The following is a 23,260-nucleotide window of genomic DNA, read 5'->3' on the forward strand; positions in this document are numbered from 1 at the left end:
CATTTACCTTTTTATCATTTGATTTCTGCTCTGTCGCCTTTTGGACATGTTCTGTATGCACCAAAGGTGGTGTGCATTTGGCGTGAAATGGCTAGAGAGATTCACACTTGAGTGAGATGGTAAATGTGACCTGTTATCAGTGAACACAGTGAGACAGAGCAGGGCTCTCATTACTCTTTTGGACAGCAGGATGGTTCTCTACCAATGTGAGTGGACTTTTTAACTAAAATTAGACTCTGATTTAAACGTACACTTTTACACTATAACTCAATGCCTCTAGAAACCAAAAGAACAACAGTTTTCTCACTTGATGTCACTAGTAATTTAATGTAAATTGTTCAAAGCTGTACTGTCCTATACATCCAAAACAACTACGTACTTAGCCAAAACTACATTCGCTATGGTAACACTAAAACGGAGAAAAAAAGTGTTTTGATTTTCCAGCCAAATATGGATTATACTCAGTTTTTTCTTAATCTGAGCATAGTTGAGCCAAAATTCTGTCACAGCACAGATCATAGTTTAAGAAACCAGATTTCAAAATTTTTATATTTTCATGCTGTATGTTTTCCATTGTAAAAATGATTACCAAATCCGTATGCAATGGTAGTACTTAAATGACAAAAAAAAAAAAAAAAAAGAAAAGATTTTTACCATGTTATATGGTATTAATGTGGCATCGTGTCCAAAAAAACAAACAAACAAACAAAAAAAAATAATTGTATGTTTTGTAGAGGTCGAACAATATTGGATTTTACCGATACTGACATTGTTGGGCAATACTTGCCAATACTTTTTAAAATTGACACTGAATAAAAAATAACAAAATAAACAGTACTGACTGAACCATGAACATTTATTGTGCTTTTTTAAGCGAAATAAATATATAAATATTAATATACATGAACTAATATTCGAATATGATCCCAGGCCAAGAGCTGTTCGAACAGATGGTACACAACAGACTGGAAACAATTGCAAGGATCTTGAGACACACATTTGCAAGTTGAACATCTATCTGGACAAAACAATGAATTGCTTAATCTGAGAAACGCTTATAAGAGAGCAAGACGCAATGGCCGAAGACCTCCACATACGGTAATTGGCTGTTCACACCAAATGCGTTTGCAAACATCCATTTGTTTTTCTATGTAAACGCATACATGACTTTGTTTTTGTTTATTTAGCGTCTCAAGCAGGAGCAATGTTTTTTAGATGATGTGTCTAATTAAAAAGAACTTTTAAAGCATATTGAGACACCTGTTTTTGTTAAACTGTATTTGTTGCACTGTGTCTAGCCTTTTTTAGCGCAAGAAAGTGATCGATCGGAAATCATCATATTACAGTGAGGACCATATTTTTTTTATTGAAATCAGATGTGTTTCTGATTTGTTTATACGTTTCTCTCGGCTGCATGAAGATATTAATTTGCTTTCTCACATCACTAGCTTTAAATATGCAACTTAGCTAGCTAACGAATGCATACATGTGACCAGCTGGATATAACTAATGCAAATAGATGGTAATAGATGGTAACAGTCGTGACATTTAAACATTTCAGTAGGACTTGCTTGTAATTTTGTCACATTGTTCTAACCGCTTGAGGTTAGTTTTAATGTTAGCGTCCTCTCAGCCTTGTCGGCATACATCTTCTAATGCAGCATCTAGTCAACATTAATTACTTTAAAATGATGTGACAATGTTTACTGTAGTGTACTGTATACACACCTTTTTGTTGTTGATGTTTGAAATTTGAATCTGAAGTGTTTCGCTCCATGCAGATTTTAGTCTCACATGTCAAAACAAACACCACAAGGCATCAGTGAAGTGCCACTCTCATACTCGACAGCGGACCCTTCCCAGACACTCCAGCACCGGACGCAATGGGGAAAAACTATTAGAAATCTGTTATTGGTGCCGATCAATCGGCAAAACCGATATATCGGTCAACCTCTAATAATTTGGACATTTGGGGGACATTATCAAAACTAGATCATTTATTTGTGCATACAGTCAGTGATACCAGCCAGAGAGGGAAAAAAAAGGCAGCTTTGACAAAAAATAAATTCTATCTGTATGCTTCAATGACTCAGCCTGTGCTTATGCCCTCTTTCACAGCTACACGATTCACTGTGTACAATACACTGTACATCAAGCTGCATGACTCAAATCACTGATGATCACAATGTCAAAACATTACAGGCATACACAGATATAACACAGCACAGAGCTTATGTTCCTGTGGCTGGTTTAGGACTGTTTTGCAGCCATGTGGTTCCTGCGGCATTACTATCATGTCAAAGAGACTGCAATCTGCTCTCCATTCAGGAATCAGAGTGCTGATACAGACTGCAAATGCACCTGTATCACATCCCACTCCCCGAATGGGCAGAGGCAGGTCAGAATTAATGGATTTAACAGCACCACATGAGGCGAGCAAATCCATTGGAACCCTTCAACAAAATGTACATCTGCTGTTGAGATGAAACCCCAGGAAATCCGTGCCACAGGGAGGCTGTGTGTTCAAGGACACTGAAGGTCAAGTTGGTGTATTCTCACACTCAGCACATCATTGTCCCTGTCCTTGAACTGTGTGTACAGTCATTCAGTATATCTGCATGGCTGAAAGTAGGGCTGTCACGATTATGAAATTTGTCTGACGATTGCCTGTCAAACAAATAATTGCGATTATGACAATAATTGTCTGTATTAGGGCTGTGAAGATGAATTGTCTCGTCAAGGGCTTTCACTATTAATTGTCATATAGATTGTCATATTTGTTTAAGGTGTGTTTTTTTTTCATACACCTCAAGAAGCCATTGTTACTTATTTGACTTCAAATAATTAAATTGAATAATAAAATAGGAATAAATTATGATTTCCTTTTAAGGCTTTAAAAATGTATGAATAGGGGCCTGGGTAGCTCAGCGAGTACTGACTACCACCCCTGGAGTCACGAGTTTGAGTGACTCCAGCCAGGTCTCCTAAGCAACCAAATTGTCCCGGTTGCTAGGGAGGGTAGTGTCACATGGGGCAACCTCCTCGTGATAGTGATTAGGGTTTTCATTTTTAATGGGGTGCATCTTAAGTTGTTCGTGGATCGCGGAGTGTAGCATGAGCCTCCACATGCTGTGAGTCTCTGTGGTGTTAAGCACAGTGAGCCATGTGATAAGATGTGCAGATTGACAGTCTCAGAAGTGGAGGCAACGGGTGTGATCTCCGGATATCGTAGCACTATGGGGGTGGTGTTGATCTATCTCTCAAATCTGTCCCCTTTACCCCTCCACCCACCTTTTGGGCGGCCCTGCTTATTTGTCATGAAGCAACACCTTTAAGATTGCGTTTCATAATTGTATCACCCCACAGAAATAGATTAAGGGTGAAGTGACTCCTCTTTGTCACTGCGTGTCATTAACACAGCGTGTATGAACCAGGAACATTTGCCATAACACGATAATTTAAAGTGAAACTGGAGCGCTTTGCATTCACCATCAAAGTTTATACTTTTGTGCAAGCCACTGCTGACAGCGCACGAATCAGAGCGCTTCACATGCTCATCAGAGTAGGAGCTGGTTAAACTATGCGGTGGGGCTCAGTGACGCACAGACACGGAGTTCAGCTAAACGACACATAAACTCGTCTTTCATGGCATATATACACAGTATACTAGCTTAAAATTCCCTTACTTGAGCATTAAAATGTTTTTGGAATTTGAAAGAAAAAGAAGAAACAAAAATGTAGCGCTCTATTTGAAATGAAAATAAGATAAATGTTCTCATGTCATACAGAATTATATTATTAAGTATAATTAATAAATAAAATAAACTTTTTAAACGTTTTAAATATCCTTATGTGTTGTAATAAACAACCCTACTCACAAATGCACCGTTCTGAACCAAGAAAAAGTTTAATTAAGTCCTATAACGATAGTGAATTGTAGCAACATGGAGTGATATTTGCAACAAACAAAGAAATCTTTCATTTTGTACTGAGATTTCAATCACCAAAGACCGCTGTGCTCTGTTTCAATCATTGTACTGCCGCTAGATTATTTTTAGCAAAGGTGTCACAGAGATTCAATGTTCTGAACAAGTCCAGACTGCAAAGAGGACTTAATGTGACTGTCATATTGTTACACATTATTCCAGATTGTTTGTTACCAAGCAATTGTTATAAGTCAGTGATTTTTTTCCCTTCTGCTCTGGTGTGCTGAGGGGTTGGCTTGTGAAAACTGTGTATGTTTACTGTTACAATACTGTTACGAATGTTGACTATGATGCTTACATATAGTACAGCCTATTGCAACAATATTTGCTTGGAGAAGAAATAATAAAGAGACTGAGTGATTGAGAGTTCGGGTTGATTCGCCCTTAAAATCTGACAATATCCTTCATGTCAGATCATGTGTTCTCGGGTACAGGTTGGGTTTCAAGAGAAATTACTTGATGAGAATTTCTTTTGCTAATATTATTTATTTCGAATTTATTACTTTATAATATTTACATTTTTAAGTTATTTATTAATTTATTTTAATTGAAAAGATTTGAATTATTATTTTCATTATTATTATTATTTACAAATTGGACATTGGTGAGTACAACTATATGACTCACGTAACACAAATGCATGTTTTCCCCATTCTCTGTATACTAAAACTGAAATGAAAACTAAATGTACTGAAAAAATAAAACTTAAACTAAAAAATAAAAAAAAATTAGGATAACATAACATAACATAAAACTATATAAGCACTGGCTAGGACAAAAGTCAGTTCTGTTTAATTTAGCTTTCATTCATATTAGTGACTTTAATCTGAATAAGATTAAATCTGATAAGAACTGTCACGGGCAATCAGACAGCGGTGACACGCGGTGACACGCGGCGCATGTGGCAGGGCATCCAGGCCATCACCAACTACAGGACAACATCAGTTGCCTGTGACAAAGATGCCTCCCTTCCAGATGCGCTGAACGACTTCTACGCTCGGTTTGAAGTGCAGAACGACGTGATGGCGAGGAAGTCCACCCCTCCTCCCAACGACCAGGTGCTCTGTCTTACCACGGCAGATGTGAGGAAAACTCTACGTAGAGTCAACCCACGGAAGGCTGCTGGACCAGACAGCATTCCTGGCAGAGTGCTCAGAGGATGTGCAGACCAGCTAGCAGATGTTCTTACCGACATCTTCAACATCTCTCTGAGCAGCGCCGTTGTTCCAACGCGCTTCAAGGCCACCACCATCATCCCCATGCCAAAGAAGTCTTCAGTGTCCTGCCTCAACGACTACCGTCCCGGTCGCACTTACACCCATCATCATGAAGTGCTTCGAGAGGCTCGTCATGAGGCAGATTAAGACCCAGCTGCCCCCTCACTAGACCCACTGCAGTTTGTGTATCGTTCAAACCGCTCAACGGACGATGCCATCACCACAACCCTCCATCTGGCCCTCACCCACCTAGACAATAAGGACTCATACGTTCGAATGCTGTTCATAGATTTCAGCTCAGCATTCAACACAATCATTCCCCAGCACCTGATTGGAAAGCTGAACCTGCTGGGCCTGGACACCTCCCTCTGCAACTGGATCCTGGACTTCCTGACTGGGAGACCTCAGTCAGTCCGGATCGGGAACAGCATCTCCACCACCACCACACTGAGCACTGGGGCCCCCCAGGGCTGTGTGCTCAGTCCACTGCTGTTCACTCTGCTGACTCACGACTGTGCAGCAATGCACAGCTCGAATCACATCATCAAGTTCGCCGATGACACGACCGTGGTGGGTCTCATCAGCAAGAACAACGAGTCAGCACACAGAGAGGAGGTGCAGCGGCTGACGAACTGGTGTAGAGCAAACAACCTGTCCCTGAATGTCGACAAAACAAAAGAGATGGTTGTTGACTTTAGGAGAGCACAAGGTAAACACACTCCGCTGAACATCGACGGCTCCTCTGTGGAGATCGTCAAAAGCACCAAATTCCTTGGTGTTCACTTGGCGGAGAACCTCACCTGGTCCCTCAACACCAGCTCTATCACCAAGAAAGCCCAGCAGCGTCTCTACTTTCTTCGAAGGCTGAGGAAAGCACATCTCCCAACCCCCATCCTCACTACATTCTATAGAGGGACTATTGAGAACATCCTGAGCAGCTGCATCACTGCCTGGTTTGGGACTTGCACCGTTTCGGACCGCAAAGCCCTGCAGAGGATAGTGAGGACAGCTGAGAAGATCATTAGGGTCTCTCTTCCCTCCATCAAAGACATTTACAAAAAACACTGTATCCAAGAAGCAACCAGCATTGTGGTCGACCCCACACACCCTCACACAAACTCTTTACCCTCCTCCCGTCTGGCAAGAGGTACCGAAGCATTCGGCCCTCACGGCCAGACTGTGTAACAGCTTCTTCCCCAAGCCATCAGACTCCTCAATACTCAGAGGCTGGTTTGACACACACGTGTCCTGAGTTGCACTTTAATTACTGTCACTTTATAACTGTCTGCTACCTCAATAACTGCTATGTGCATAGAACACTATCTCATAGTATGTTATGTTTACATTTTAGAAACTGTCATCTTTTTGCACTACTGAGTACTAGTCGGCGCTGCACTGTCTATTGTCCTGTTCATTGTCAGTAATTTGTTGTACTGTCCTGTACTTTTTGCACATGTTTGCACGTGCACTTTATATAGGTATATATAGGTAGTTTATATAGGTATTTTATTTCGTTGTGTAATCTCATGTGGTCCTATGTTGGTCCTTTGTTGTTTTTATGTAGCACCATGGTCCTGGAGGAACGTTGTCTCGTTTTGCTGTGTACTGTACTAACTGTATATGGTTGAAACGACAATAAAAACCACTTGACTTGACTTGATTTATGATCTATGGCCTGCTTTGTGATTAAGATCAGTACAGACATGCTCTGATTTTGATTTGGCCTAATTTATCCAACACTTGTTTCTTAAAAGATTCTCAAATTCTATAATTTTATGTTATCAAAATGTCTTTGAGTGTCTCAGAATATTTTTTAAGGGTCTATTTTTAGGCACACTCAGTCAGCTGCATATTTTCAACAAAACAATGTAATTTCCCGACACAAAGGGCTGCAATCCATCATGTGCCTGCAGAAGCAAGTAAGTTCTGGGCACTCACTGAAGCTCTTTCCTACTGAAGCTGCCTCCTCATTATCAAAATAAAATACATGCTTGATCTGTGCATTAGCCATTGTAAATAATTACATCTAATCTAGAGGAGTGAAACTGATGTTTGACTGTTCATCAAGGAGAATATAAAAAAGTTAATGAGCTTAAGAAAAAAGAAAAAAGCATGTCCCTATACTTGGCAGGTATCTCTGCAAGCATTTTATATATGTGTTTTAGGTGGTGTCTTGATAAGGTCATCTCGACTAAAGAACTAAAACAAACTTCAGACCCACTTTAAATTGGTTGTTTTTAACTTCTAGCATTTTATAAAATGTACTTATTATATACTTATGTGTCATTGCATTGTACTTACATTTAAAGTACCTCCATTTAATTTAATCTGTAGTTACACACCTAACCCCTAACCCTAAACCTAATCCTAACCCAACCTTTACCCTCAAACTTAACTCTAACCCCTAACCCAACCCCTACTCCTTAACCTACGCTTACCTCAACCTCAGAAGCAGCAAATGGGAATCTTGTGAGAATTTTGCAGAACTATATGTAGTTACACAGTAAATACATTGTATTGTATATACTAGTGTTGGACGTTTGTGGCATAATGTTGATTATCACAAAGTTTTCGACTTCTCTTTCCTTTTAAAAAGAGGGAAAATATGGGTTACAGTAAGGCACTTACAACGGAGGTGAAAGGGGCCAATGCGTAATTATTCAAATACTGTTGATTGAGCTCAACTTGTATTGAATCCAGAATATTCCTTTCAGAAAATGTATTTCTGAAGATATTGTGTGAGTGGTGCTCATCACCATAATGGTAAGATGTTGTCTGTGGTTAATATGGCATAGCTATGTGATTGCTATGGTTTTCTGAATGGTTGCTAGGTGGTTGTTAGGGTGTTCTGGATGGTTCAAAGGTGTTTGTTTTTTAGCCCATATAAAAAGAGCCCACCCAAGTCTCCATGATATCCTGGTCCCCAGATATACGTAGCTTGTGTCCTTCAATGTTAGTCAGTGGGATTTTTTTCTCCTGATTTATTGTCCGTCAATCGAAAAGCAGATTGCTTAGAGAAGTAATAACACATGTCTCCTCAATGTGCAATGTGATATCAGCTATTATTCATTTACGAAAATACGAACCAAGGTTTGATATTTAGGGTTCAACTCCTAACCTGAAGCATGGGTAATTGTAACAGTGATGCTTATCTTAGCAAGCAGGGTCTGTACAGACATGGATTTTTATTAATTTCCTTAATTAGCTCTCTTTTGCCGTTATTGTATACTCAGATGAAGGATTTTCCTGAAAACAATTATGAGACCCTGCAGTACACAAAATATGCAAGAATGGCCACAGTACATGAAAAAATTGGTGGATGTCCTGCAGAATTCCCCTGTTTCCCGCACAGAGATGGTGAGATAGAGAGAGAAAGAAAGGAATAAAGGAAAAGCAACCAAGTGTGACAGCAGTGTTCAGATTTTTACAGAACCCTCAGCGGGCTAAAGCTCTGAGCTGAATGCTGAACACCTCTGTGCCGCACTGCCGCTCCACCCCAGCAGGGTAATAAAAAGCAACCTCCATGTTGAGGACAACGCAATGGCCTCCGCCATGCAGAATTAATGGCTCTTAAACTCAACAGAAGATGGTGGTGGACCCACAGCTATGAGTTGTCCACTGCTGCTTGGCTGTAATTGCACTCTTTAAATGCCTTTGAAAAATTATCTGTAAACAATATGACCTTTTTGCAAATCCAGTCCTTCACTTTGATGAGCTCAGTATAATAATAGCCTTGTAAAGAGAACTTCATGAACCATTATGGTAAAATCCACTGAATTATAAATGATCAAAAGTCCCTATTAAACTGTAGTTGATCAATGTTTAGCATGAGTTGAGTATAGTGTCATAAATACTCTACACATATTTAATTTATTGGTATTGTATACAGGTAGTTGACATATAATGTATCCATGCACATTTTGTTGGTTACAATATCAAGACTTCAGGTTAAAATTTATGTAGAGAGAAAGTGCATATTTTAGGTCCTGTGACTGGCCACCATTTCTTTTAAGTTTTTCACAATTTTTAATCACTTCTTTTATTTCACTAGTTTAATTTAAACGGTCGTGCTGTGTGAGAAATGGATTTTTTCAGTACAAATATTTTATGTAGTCTCTCAATTATGAGGTCATAAAAGCTGCATGCATAATTATTATAAAAGAAATGATGTCTATTATTGGCAAAATGCTGTTTAAAATAGTTTTAGATGGAGTATGTTGACAGTTTTACTGTGAGTTGCTTAAAGTCGTCCATTACAGATAACTAATTACTTCTCTGAAATTGTAATCAGAGTACGCTGATTACTTCATCGAATGTATTCACACGGCTAATTTATTCACTTTTAAGTTACATTCTAAAACAAACTGTATGGAAACGTTTGTTTTTCTGCTCCACAAATTCAAAATAATGCCTTTAGAATGTCCATACACACCTTTCAGCTGTCAGAGAAACACAAACAGGCTTTCAAATGAAAATTAACATGAATTCATGTTTTAAATGTATTCTACATAAATAATATTGTTTAGAAATATGTTTTACATTTACATTTATGCATTTGGCAGACGCTTTTATCCAAAGCGACTTACAGTGCACTTATTACAGGGACAATCCCCCTGGAGCAACCTGGAGTTAAGTGCCTTGCTCAAGGACACAATGGTGGTGGCTGTGGGGATCGAACCAGCGACATTCTGATTACAAGTTATGCGCTTAGCCCACTTCACTACCATCGCTCCTATATGTTTTACCCAAGTAATAACTTAATTTAAACTTAACTTAATTGAAAGTCAGTTCCTTTAATCTGAATACAAGAATTTTAAATAGTGTGTTACACTTCTTTTGACCAAAAATCGGTTGCATTAGAGTAACTAATAACTTCCGATTACACACACTACGACATGTCAACTTTTCAAATGTATTTCTTGTCTACTATCCATATTGAGCAAGTTTTGATATAAGTACACAAGATTCAGAGATGCACCTCACAGGGAGAAATATAACTTAGTTTGTTATCTAATACAGAGTGAGAATTATTAGCTTTCCTCAAAGCCTCAGGTGCCAGACTCTCTTCAGTCAGGTCTTGCATGATTCTCCCAGATTAGTAATGGCTGAATAATTATCTTGACAATGGCACTGATACACTTTACTGATGAATAACTGAATATTATTTTCTTGGTATTCACTTCAGATTTGGAAATTCAAACTATTCTTCATTCTTCAGCTTAACTCTCTGAATAAAATGATTATTTTTCTCTACTATTGTAAATAGTAAATGCAAATAATGCTGAACAATCCAATATCATTCTGGCTAGTCGTGATGTGTACCATTTTGCATCTTTCATTAGATTCTTTGGCCATAACAGAACAGCTGGAGGCAAACAGCAGTCCTGATACACACCATTAAAATGCAAATCAAGCCCCTTAATAAAAAACTGAGATCTATATTGCCATAGACCCATGGAGGTGAACATTGAACAAATCACCACTAGGCTCATTTAGCTCAGGGCTTTGCATTTATTCTGTAATGTTATCCTTTTCGCTGCTTCACCCAGCAAATCTGTATAGTCAATATTATCATCCATGACCTAACCAATGATCTAATTACAACCAAGGCATGATTAAGGTGGTCTGTAATACCTGTAGAGAGCTATCCATTTTCATTCCCTTTAATCTTAATGGCAGTTACTTGGCTGGCATATACAGCCCCGGAAGTGTACACCATGCATGCTCTCTCGGCTGGACTGAGGGGATTCAGTGTGTGCGCTGATTGTTAGAAAAGTAGTTAAGTGCCTCTAAACCCTTAAGTTGCTAATGATTGAAATGTTATGAAGTTAATTAAATGAAGAAAAATCTTTCTAGCAAGTCAGTCCATTGTCCGCCATATTTTGAATGCTCTCGGAAGGCTATTACCAGTCAAGCTAGTGCAGCTCTTATCTACTTGATAAGAGGAACACCAAAATCTCAAAAATGTTTGGTCAGGGACCTGGGTAGCTCAGCGAGTAAAGATGCTGACTACCACCCCTGGAGTCGTGAGTTTGAATCCAGGGTGTGCTGATTGACTCCAGTCGGGTCTCCTAAGCAACCAAATTGGCCTGGTTGTTAGGGAGGGTAGAGTCACATGGGGTAACCTCCTCGTGGTCGCTATAATGTGGTTCGCTCTCGGTGGGGCGTGTAGTGAGTTGTGCGTAGATGCCACAGAGAATAGCGTGAAGCCTCCACACACGCTATGTCTCCATGGTAATGCGCTCAAGCCATGTGATAAAATGCATGGATTGATGGTCTCAGAAACGGAGGCAACTGAGATTCATCCTTTGCCACCAGGATTGAGGTGAGTCACTACTCCATCATGAGGATTTAGAGCACATTGTGTATTGGGTACTCCAAATTGGGGAGGAAAAGATCAAGATTTCGATCAAAGGGTCATTTCGATCCAAAATTAGGAGTAATTTGTGTGTAAAATGGACTGTCCTGAAAGCTTCCTGCTGGATTCATGAATGCTTTGTATTGCCCAGATGTGTTAGTAAAACGTGTGTATGTTAGTAAATTCGCAAATAGAGCACACGCGCACATTCATTTACAATTATCATAATTCATGCCTATGAAAACATCATATAAGGAAGGCTTTAGACTTGCTAGTAAATGAGAATAGTAAGCTTTTAACATCTAAATCCAAGAACGTTCAGTGATATACTTCCCTTGCAACAGGAAAAATCTTTAAAGAAATTGATAGAATGCCTGAAGGTCTTTGATGAAAATACTCTAAGATATTACAGATATGCAAGCTATATGACAGTATACAGGCTTTTTTTTTCTTCTTTTTTTTGTGGCCATTGTATTATGTACACACCTAGTGTAAAAAATGGCACATAATATTTCAATAGCGATCGCAGGCCCCTGAATCGAATTGTATCGCGGTAGACTTTGAAATATCGCAAACATCGGATCGCAGGCCAAGAGAATCGATTCAAGATCATATTGTGATGAAACGTCCGATTTACACCCAGTGCCTGGTTCTCGTTCCAGTAAGATAAATGACTTGGTTCTTCAAACACCTTTCCATGTATTTTGAGGTTCAGATTTTAAACTGAATATGTAGTGCTGCCTTAGGGTTATCTTGGGAAGCTCATGCTTAAAAGCTTGGACGTTTTTATTACAGTGATTATCAGGTTAAGATTTGGCTGCTGATAGATGCTGTAATGGCAACATGCATTATACTGTATATATGAATTATACTGTACGTATAAAGCAGATGTTTCAACATTACATGATTTTTTCAAGGGCTGTCTTAATTTATGCTTTTTCCTTCCTAATGCAAGGGGTTTCCCACTGGTAAATATGGCATTATCAATCTGTTCATTCATGTGTGTATATCTCATAAATGATAATCATTCTGACACGATTTAAAGGTGGTATTAGATTTTCTTTTGTGTGATTCTGAATTTTGAACTTCGTCCAGCTACAGAGCTGGTGCCGATCATCAACTGACCTTAAGTTGATCAATTTGAAAATGATGACAACATTTTCAGTTTGGAGTAATATTAAGTGACACGCATTACCCAGTTCAGACAGCTGGTCATGCTGAGAATGGGTTTGTGAGGGAATATATGGGCTGTCTGCGACCAATGAGACACTTCATAAATTACTAAGGAATTAACTGAAAATTATGAGCTGGTTTGGTCCAGCATCCAGACCTCTTTCTGAGTTTGTGAGGCCTGGGGTGATATTGAGGTGTATAATGACAAAGGCTCTTTCTGTGCAAATAAATAGAGGATATGACTGTGGGTGTTGTGATGTTTGGGTAGAGATATGCGACGCAAATCATCAGAATGTCTTTTTATAATTGTGCATCTCTATGGAATGATATACCGGACATTACTCAAAAGGAATTGCAAATTGTATTTGCAATTGCGTTTTCAATTTGTGGACACATAAAATGTGACATAATCCAAACTGTTAGGAATTCCTTGTCTTGTTTCACTGTTGCCCTCTGTCTGCCATTTTTGTCACCTTTGCATTCCTTAGTTTTCACTTTTGTCCCTTGTGTAGCCCCTTAGTCTCTTTGTTAGTCTTCGTGTTCACTTGTCATTGTTAAAGAACTACACTTCCCAGAATCCACCTGCCATCATCACTGCCATTTTGTTCATTGTTCTCACCTGTGTCTTATTCAGTCATCACTCTCAAAAGCCCTGCTTTTTGTTCACTCCTTGTCGTTCGTTGAGTGTTGTTAGCCTGGTATGTGTTTCCTGCCCGTTACCTCTGTCTTGTGTTTATTTCCCCATTGTGGGTTTTTTCTTTGTGTTTATTTGTTTATCTGTTTATAATAAAGTAAGCTTGCATTTAGACCCGCTCTCCTCATCTGCCTTCGCTGTCTGCACGCGTAACAGAACGAACGACCAATATGGATCTAGCAGCTTACCTGATGGAACTGACCCAGGCGGAGTTGACCATCCGCGAGTACTCCCACTTCTTTTCCGCTGTTGCCATCCACACCGGCTTCGACGACACATCCCTGAAAACCATCTACCAGCTCGGGCTACCAACATACCAGCTGAGGGGATTGCCGAACTCCAGAGACCTCACGTGGAGGGAATATGTGGATCTAGTCTTGGGAGAACTCGCTGCCGGGGAACCACCACTCTCGATCCCGGTTTCCGCCACTGGGCTTTCCGTGCCTGCCACGGCCAACAGGCCAGCGTTGCCAGCTTCGTCCGCCCGGCGGAGGAGGAGAAGAGGAAAGGCTTCTGCTCCCCAGTCTCCGCCTGCCACAGCCAGCGAGCCAGAGCCCTCGCCTGCCCCGTTCTGCGAGCCAGAGCACTCGTCAGCTACGGTCAGCGAGTCAGAGCCCTCGCCTGCCCGGTCTGCGAGCCAGAGCCCTCGTCAGCTACGGTCAGCGAGCCAGAGCCCTCGCCTGCCCGGTCTGTGAGCCAGAGCCCTCGTCAGCTACGGTCAGCGAGCCAGAGCCCTCGCCTGCCCCGGTCTGCGAGCCAGAGCCCTCGTCAGCTACGGTCAGCGAGCCAGAGCCCTCGCCTGCCCCGGTCTGCGAGCCAGAGCCCTCGTCAGCTACGGTCAGCGAGCCAGAGCCCTCGCCTGCCCCGGTCTGCGAGCCAGAGCCCTCGTCAGCTACGGTCAGCGAGCCAGAGCCAGAGCCTGCCCCGGTCTGCGAGCCAGAGACCTCGCCTGCCCCGGTCTGCGAGCCAGAGCCCTCGCCTGCCCCGGTCTGCGAGCCAGAGCCCTCGTCAGCTACGGTCAGCGAGCCAGAGCCCTCGCCTGCCCCGGTCTGCCAGCCAGAGCCCTAGTCAGCCACGGTCAGCGAACCCAAGCCAGCGCATACCACGGTCACCCAGCCAGAGCCTGTCGCCTCAGAGGACAGTGAGCCAGTACCTGTCGCCTTGGTTGTCCTTGAGCCAGCGCCTGTAGCCTCGACCGTCCCTGAGCCAGCGCCTGAAGCCTCGACCGTCCCTGAGCCAGCGCCTGTAGCCTCGACCGTCCCTGAGCCAGCGCCTGTAGCCTCGACCGTCCCTGAGCCAGCGCCTGTAGCCTCGACCGTCCCTGAGCCAGCGCCTGTAGCCTCGACCGTTCCCGGGCCAACGCCAATAGCCAGGACTGAGCAAAAGCCAGCGCCAATGGTCATGCCCATCCTAGAGCCTGTGCCCCTCGAGCCTCCCGAGCTTTCCAGAGCTCTGCCTTCTGAGCTTTCCAGAGCTCCGCCTTCCGAGCTTTCCAGAGCTCCGCCTTCCGAGCTTCCAGAGCTTTCCAGAGCTCCGCCTCCCGAGCTTTCCAGAGCTCCGCCTCCCGAGCTTCCCAGAGCTCTGCCTTTCGAGCTTCCCAGAGCTCCGCCTTCCGAGCTTCCCAGAGCTCCACCTTCCGAGCTTTCCAGAGCTCCGCCCTCTGAGCTTCCCAGAGCTCTGCCTCTCAGGCCTCTCGAGCCTTCCAGGACTCCGCCCCTCCAGCCTTTCGAGCCCCTCGAGCCGCCCAGGGCTCCGCCTCTCAAGTCACTCGAGCCTCCCAGGGCTCTGGCTCTCAAGCCTCTCGAGCCTTCCAGGGCTCCACCTCCAGAACCTTCCAGGCCTCCGCCTCCAGAGCCTCCTACGGCTCCGCCCCCAGAGACTCCCGAGCCTCCTACGGCTCTTCACCCAGAGATTCCAGAGCCTCATATGGCTCCTCCTCCTGAGCCTCCTACGGCTCTACTCCCAGAGACTCTAAAGCCTCCTATGGTGCCGAATTCCTCTGCGCCGCCTCCTGAGCCTTCCAGGGCTCCGCCTCTAAAGAATCCTATGGCGCCACCTCCCTCGGCTCCACCTCCAGAGCCTTCCAGGGCTTCGCCTCTAGAGCCTCCTACGGCGCAACCTTCCTCGGCTCCGCCTCCTGAGCCTTCCTCGGCTCTGCCTCCTAAGCCTTCCTCTGCTCTGCCACCTGAGCCTCAAGAGCCTCACTCAGCTCCGCCTCCTGAGCTTCCAGAGCCTCCCTCAGCTCCGCCTCCTGAGCCTCCAGAGCCTCCCTCAGCTTCGCCTCCAGAGCCTTCCAGGCCTCCACCTCTAGAGCTGCCTACGGCACCACCGCCCTCAGCTCCATCTCGTGAGTCTCCCTCAGCTCCGCCTCCTGAGCTCCCAGAGCCTCCTGACCCGGCCCCTGTCCTGTGGCCTTCTCCCAGGGCCCCTGACCTAGTCCCTGTCCTGTGGCCTTCTCCCAGGCCTCCTGACCCGGTCCCTGTCCTGTGGCCTTCTCCCAGGCCTCCTGACCCTGTTCCAGTCCTGTGGCCTCTTCCCAGGCCTCCTGACCCAGTCCTTGTCCTGTGGCCTCCTCCCAGGCCTCCTGACCCTGTCCCTGTCCTGTGGCCTCCTCCCAGGCCTCCTGACCCTGTTCCCGTCCTGTGGCCTTCCCCCAGGCCTCCTGACCCGGTCCCGGTCCTGTGGCCTCCTCCCAGGCCTCCTGACCCAGTCCCTGTCCTGTGGCCTCCTCCCAGGCCTCCTGACCCAGTCCCTGTCCTGTGGCCTCCTCCCAGGCCTCCTGACCCAGTCCCTGTCCTGTGGCCTCCTCCCAGGCCTCCTGACCCTGTTCCCGTCCTGTGGCCTCCCCCCAGGCCTCCTGACCCGGTCCCTGTCCTGTGGCCTCTTCCCAGGCCCCCTGACCCAGTCCCTGTCCAGTGGCCTCCTCCCAGGTTCCCCAAGCCTGCCCTCTGTGCCCCCTTGGATTCCTGCCTGCCCTCTGTGCCCCCTTGGACTTCCTGCCTGCCTTCTGTGTCCCCCTGGACTGTCTATCTGCCCCTCGTTGCCCCCTGGACTGTCTATCTGCCCCTCGTTGCCCCCTGGACTTCCTGCCTGCCCTCTGTGCCCCCTTGGACTTCCTGCCTGCCTTCTGTGCCCCCTGGACTGTCTATTTGCCCCTCGTTGCCCCCTGGACTGTCTGTCTGCCCCTCGTTGCCCCCTGGACTGCCTGTCTGCCCGTTGTTGCCCCCTTGGTCTGTCTGCCCACCTCAAGCTCCCCCCCAGTCATGGACATTTTTTGTTTTGTTTTATGTTACTTTGATCGTCTGGAATCCGATCCTTGAGGGGGGGCTATGTTAGGAATTCCTTGTCTTGTTTCACTGTTGCCCTCTGTCTGCCATTTTTGTCACCTTTGCATTCCTTAGTTTTCACTTTTGTCCTTTGTGTAGCCCCTTAGTCTCTTTGTTAGTCTTCATGTTCACTTGTCATTGTTAAAGAACTACACTTCCCAGAATCCACCTGCCATCATCACTGCCATTTTGTTCATTGTTCTCACCTGTGTCTTATTCAGTCATCACTCACTGTGTATTTAAGCCCTGCTTTTTGTTCACTCCTTGTCGTTCGTTGAGTGTTGTTAGCCTGGTATGTGTTTCCTGCCCGTTTCCTCTGTCTTGTGTTTATTTCCCCATTGTGGGTTTTTTCTTTGTGTTTATTTGTTTATCTGTTTATAATAAAGTAAGCTTGCATTTAGACCCGCTCTCCTCGTCTGCCTTCGCTGTCTGCACGCGTAACACAAACGCAATTGCAAATCGCGCATTACCGTTTGCATTTTCGTTTAAGTGAACGCACAGTGACTGCCAAATTTCAAATGGAAAAGCAAAGTCCGTTTGCAACTGTGTTTCCCATATCTTACGAGTTTTGGCCCTGTCATATTTAAATAGCAATTTCAATTACCACGTCTGCTTTTTCACTTTCCTAGCGTCGCGTATGTAGCCAGCCAAAACTCAAATGGAATTCTAATTCCCTTAGTATTTCCATTTCCGATGCCTTACACGGAAACCTGTCAATCAGGGTCAAGGGTGGGATTATGCTATGGGGTGTCGCTGCTCCCTCGACCTGGGAAGTGACGTCCGGAATATCATTCTATACATCTCTGCATGTTAATAGTAAAATAATGTTTATCATGTTTTAATGATTAAATTTCAGTCTGTTTGTCTGTTTGTTAAAGTTTGGCTATTGTATGGCTTCAGAAGACCTTGAATATAATGCATAAGTCATCAGGGCTACTTTTATGATACTAATACAATGCTTGTGCATCATTTTTGAAAGCTTGAATGTTCATTGGTTATCATTAAAAATGTCTTGTTTGTGTTTCACAGAAGAAATGAAGTAATACCGGTTGTATATATGTACCGGTTTGTAACGACATAATTGTGAGAACATTATGACAGATTTTTTATTTGTTGGTGAACTATCCCTTTAATCTTATGTTTTCTCTTTGCACAGTTTTTAAGCATGTATTATTGTCTAACCAGACATAAACTGACTCAAATGAGTGATTACATGGGAATAGCATATTAGTTTATCAGGGGAGACAGTTTCAGTTAGCAAAGTGCTAAATCTACACCTTTAGCTGATTTTGCACTCGTGTCACAAGAAGGCATGGCTCATCTTACATGATGGGCCACACTAATCATGCTATTGTTCTGTTTAAATAAAGCCAATATCAAATTGAAGGGCACAATAAAACACCAGAATGATGCTGTGGCTGTGATATTGTATTGGACAGAATTCTAAAGGCAGCGCACAAGTGACATAAAAGCCGGGAGATGAGTCTGCTGCTTTGTAAATGCTTTAAGTGTCAGAAGCCCAAGGCCTGTTTGTGCCAACTGCAGCTCAATTTGAGGGTCTTCATAATACATTTATGTGAAGAGCCCATTGCACAGGCTGATTAGAGTTCTCTTGTGGTGCTTTAGGGTAAAAATGGAACTGTCTCCGATATTTCTGCGATAAGCTAATAGACAGAAAAAAAGATGTAAAATAATAAGCATTTCTCCATTGCTTCCTTTATTACATTTTTAATGATCTCTCATGACATAATTATATTTGAGTGCCGGAAACTTGACAGTTTTACACAGTAAATTATATATTACCAAGAAGTATCAAAAAATGTATGCACTTCTTAAAGTGTATGTGCTCAATGAAGGGATTAAGCTACAATTTAACTACTGATTTTGAATTCAATCTCAGACAAAGAAAGAAACAAGTTTGGAAATAACAATATACTGTCGACTGTTTCAATCAATGATCAAAAACTATACACTGTTAGTTTTGTATTACATTTATTTGATCTTTGTTGGTTATTTAAAGGTGCTCTCAATAATTCTTCCCCATTAAAAAAGTTTTATTCCTAGGGAAATTAATAGTTATTTTGAAACATATGGTATGTATAAAATCATAAGCACTCACATGAGATGAGGACTCTAATCATACCAGTAAACTTATTAAAGCTGTTTTATTCTACATGGGGCAGGGCAACATGGGCTACATGGACCATTTTTTAATCACATGACCAGCCGAATACTAGTCGCTTAATCTCAGTAACCGTCTTGCTATTGGACACTTTCGCACTTGTATTAAATTATCATGGCTGATTGTGAATAGTGAATTTCTACAATGGCATCTGTAACTGATAACTATTGATTCTGAATGATGCTGCATCCACACCACTAGGTGTCACTGTAAGTCCAAGATTATACAAACAAAAAGTTACTGAGTCCACCTTTAAAATTACTTAATTGAACACTGTAGACAGTGATTTTCTGACAGTCTTTTAATTGCAAACTAATTGGCAGGTTAGCCTTAGATTACAAATACACCAACAAGCAGACAAGAAAAAAAACATTGTTAGATCTTACATTGTGAGGCAACCACATACTGTATACATGGCATTGATCTAAAATTAATGACATAAAGTTAGCAACTGGAAGATATATTGAAATGAGCAGGGGACATACGCTGTCCTTTCAACAGGCATACATTATGCATGCATGCACACATCCGTTATAGAGAGGATAGAAATTAAGCCTGCTTAAAGGGATTCAAATGTAGTGTCAAAACTGATTCAATCAAAAAAATATAGCAAAATCCACCACCCTTAAGTAAAATCAGGCAAATTTACTATGGCAGGGGGAATGGATTATATGTGACTATAAATAGTTAGGCATTGCTCTGCCTCCTGGTTATAGCAACTAAACTGGCCAATGGCCCTCTTCCAAGGAGGGACTAGAAGAATTCCCTAGGGACTCAGTGCCAAAACTCTTTCAATATCATGCATTAACAGTAACACATACTGTAGTTACAAGCCAATGGCAACAGTAGCCTTCTAATACGCAAGTCATCTATGACAGCTCTAATTATTTCCTCTAAAACCCTATGGAGCTATAATGGGTTGTTGGGGTATGTGGGCAATTTACTCTGTTATAAGTGTGACATATAATTTGTTCTCTATGTAGGAAATGATGGTTCTCACTTGACAGTAGCATATGCGGTTAGACACGTCTAAAATTTGAATATCACTGACTGTGTACTGTATGTATCAACTGTGTTTAACATCATATGAACATATTTAGTTCAAACCGTTTGCCCTCCGTGCACCTGCCAATGTCACCCTAGTCTTCCATGATCACAAATTCTTGTGTGAATGTGTGCTGTAGAAAAGCTGTCAAGGAACATAGGCATCTCTGGTGGGCTTTGTCATTTCTTGAGCTGTTATTCAGGAGACATTCTTGAGGTCTCTTGATTTGGAGTCACACTGTTCACTGACTTGAGCATGCACTTGAGATGGGGGAATGGATTGATAGGTCAGTGGAGTTTTTATTTCAGCCTGATCTCTGACTGTCGACATTTTTGCAAAATGATACATGGTTCCGTAAATGTATTGTGGCTGTTCTGAGGTGAAATATCCACTGTATGGTGCTAAAAGCAGTTAAATTCCCTTCCAAACAGATGAAGTTTTTAAGGTTAATGCTCTATTGATTTTTATATAAACAAAACTTACCTCCCAACCCTTAACCTAAAACTTAAGACTAACTAAAAATGCCATAAAAAGCCAGTGCGAGATGAAAAAACGATTAAGTTTTTCTAGGTTAATGCTCAATCAAATTTGAAATCAAACAAACCTACCTCCTAACCCTAAACCTAGTGTCACAAAAAGCAAATGTGACTAAGTAGTTGATAATGTTTTTTTCTGGTACAACTTGTTCATGGAATTAAACGTATGGATTTCTACTACAAAAATATAATTGCTTATTTGAGCAGGTGCACATCCTAAATTCAAAGCACATTACAGTGTGCCGCACTCTTTCCAGAATCGACAGTACAGAGGTCAGCAAATGTCCCACCTGGTTACACACTTCACATATAATTACAGGACATTTTAACCATTCAGCCCAATTACTGTAAAGCTGTTTCAGCTCAAGTACAAGGACAAGTGACCACTGGTACCACAAATTTTAAAACAGAAAAAAGGATCTGATTCAGCACTGCACAGAATAAGAAATTCATCTGTGACTTTATTCCAATATTCGTCAGCATAATGGTGCTTGCAAATGGGAAACCGATAATGTATTTCAGACATAATTCTGCTAGGTAAAACATAGGATACTGATGGACAAGAAAAAACACAGTTATTGCTCTAACTCCATTAAATGTTTTCAACTCTTAAGCACCATTGAACTGCAAGGTCTTTGTTGGTGTCATTTGTCATGCAGTATGGGCTACTTCAAAATAGTGAGTCTGCCCAAGTCAGCATCCTCACCTGCCAAAAACATAGATGCATATTACTCCAAACTGATTGGCATCCCTAAACAAATGTGGCAATAGTGTTTCTCTAATACAATAACACACTGGACCCAACAGGAAACAAAAATAGCAAATGCGATCTCTTTCTTATCTCAATTGTTTCTTCATAGACAAAAATGACTCCGTTTACATGGAAACCAGAAAGTCATTTATTGTGAGAAAGCTGCTTAAGGCTCAAAATTGGTGTATGGGTTTACATGAGCTGTGTTCGCGGCTTTCTCTTTAGTCCCGTATATATGCGGCTCAGAAAGTAAGCAGTTTTCTCTACAGCAACTGAATTTTCCTGTGATGCTTGTATAAATAACAAACATGGGATTAGACCAGTGGTTCTCAACCTTTTTTGAACAAATGCCCCCTGACCTCTTCATGATCCTCTTAACGCCCCCCTCCCCTAAAAAAAAAAAAAAAAACAAAAACACTTCAGAAATACTATTACAGCCAAACAATTGCAACACTGATACCTGAAGCCTGAGTTTTTGGTAAAAAAAAAAAAAACTGAAACAGAAGTTTCTTATTGTATTTAAACTACATGTAAAAGCCTCAAGTTGAGTAATATTGTGTTTGGAAAAAAATGCAAAAACACATGGATTGTTTGAAAGGTATTGCAAATGTATTTAGAAATTCAAACAAATTCAGGCTCACACACAAATTTTTTTAAGATGAACCAATCACGTGAACAATAACGTAACTAACCTAAATGGCCAATGAAAAAGCAGCGGTCGTTCGCGCACTCAATTAGGCAATATATGCTAGGCTTCAAATTTGAATAGCCTACAAACGGTCATTTGATTTCAAATGACGAACAAAGACGACAACAGCTCGGCCACCTGAACTGAACCGAAGAAAAAACAACGTCAAAAACAGCCACTTTTTAAAAATTAATTACGGTCATTAGTGTGAGCCCTGAGCACTAATTATGCGCCTAATTATGTATTCCGCGTTAGGTACAGAAAAAGCCGGTGAAAGCGCGCCTCTATTTTGCGCTGAAAATTCTCCGCCTCTTAAAAGCATGTGTAACTTAGGAAGCGGCTCTCCTGGCATATCCTCCTGGTGAAGTGGCAGCAGTAATCCGAGCAAGACGAAGACATAGGCTAAGAAGAAGAGCTGAAAAGATTTTTGCGCAGGCCGCCTGTTGAGTACCTCTGAGTAACGCCCCCTATTTGTGCCTGAGCGCCCCCCTCTCTGCTGCCTCGTTCACACCGCCCCCCAACACTGTCCAAACGCCCCCTAGGGGGCGGTATCGCCCCCGTTGAGAAACGCTGGATTAGACAAAGAATTAGTTATTTAATTCTCTGTTGCTTCACTTTATTTCCAGATATTCCAGAATTGTTGCTGTGTTTATTTCCTTAACTTACTTTCGCAACATGTAGCAGAATTGCGCTGCAATAGTATATTTGACATTTGTGTGTATAAATGGGTATACTTTAAAGTTTATGTAATTTTTCCCATAGTACCTCCAGAAATTTTGAATTCTTTCCGCTGTGTTGTTGGGCTCCATCCTATGATGTTTGTCATCCGGCCTGTTTGCGCACATGCACACTCCTCAAAAACTGGTTAGAATGCTGCTTATGCGTTTACGTGACCACAATAAGCCCTGTTCTTCCTACGTGTGTTAAACCCTTTAACGGAATAAGAAAATCAGTGTTCTTGTTTTCATGCCGTTTCAGAACATTGCTTTCTGCAAAAACCCTGGAATAAACCCTTTTCTTCCTGGTGAGTGAGATTAAATGGAGAGCTTTTGCTTAAATCTCCTGCATCTCAATTTGTATACATTTTTACACCTAATTTGTCTTTTCAGGAGTTTCCATAGAGATTGCAACAATGTCACAAATTACGCTGAGGTCTACAATCAGAAATCTGACATTTCAATATTAACTCAAACAATCTCTCATTATTCCAAGGCAAAATTATCTGAGCTACTGTATGCTATCCAAATAAATGCTATGGCTCTGAACTCTTTCTACGTGTTGGCAAGTGTCTCACTCATTTGTAG

This window comes from Xyrauchen texanus, chromosome 23 (genome assembly GCF_025860055.1).
Source record: "Xyrauchen texanus isolate HMW12.3.18 chromosome 23, RBS_HiC_50CHRs, whole genome shotgun sequence".
NCBI lineage: Eukaryota > Metazoa > Chordata > Actinopteri > Cypriniformes > Catostomidae > Xyrauchen > Xyrauchen texanus.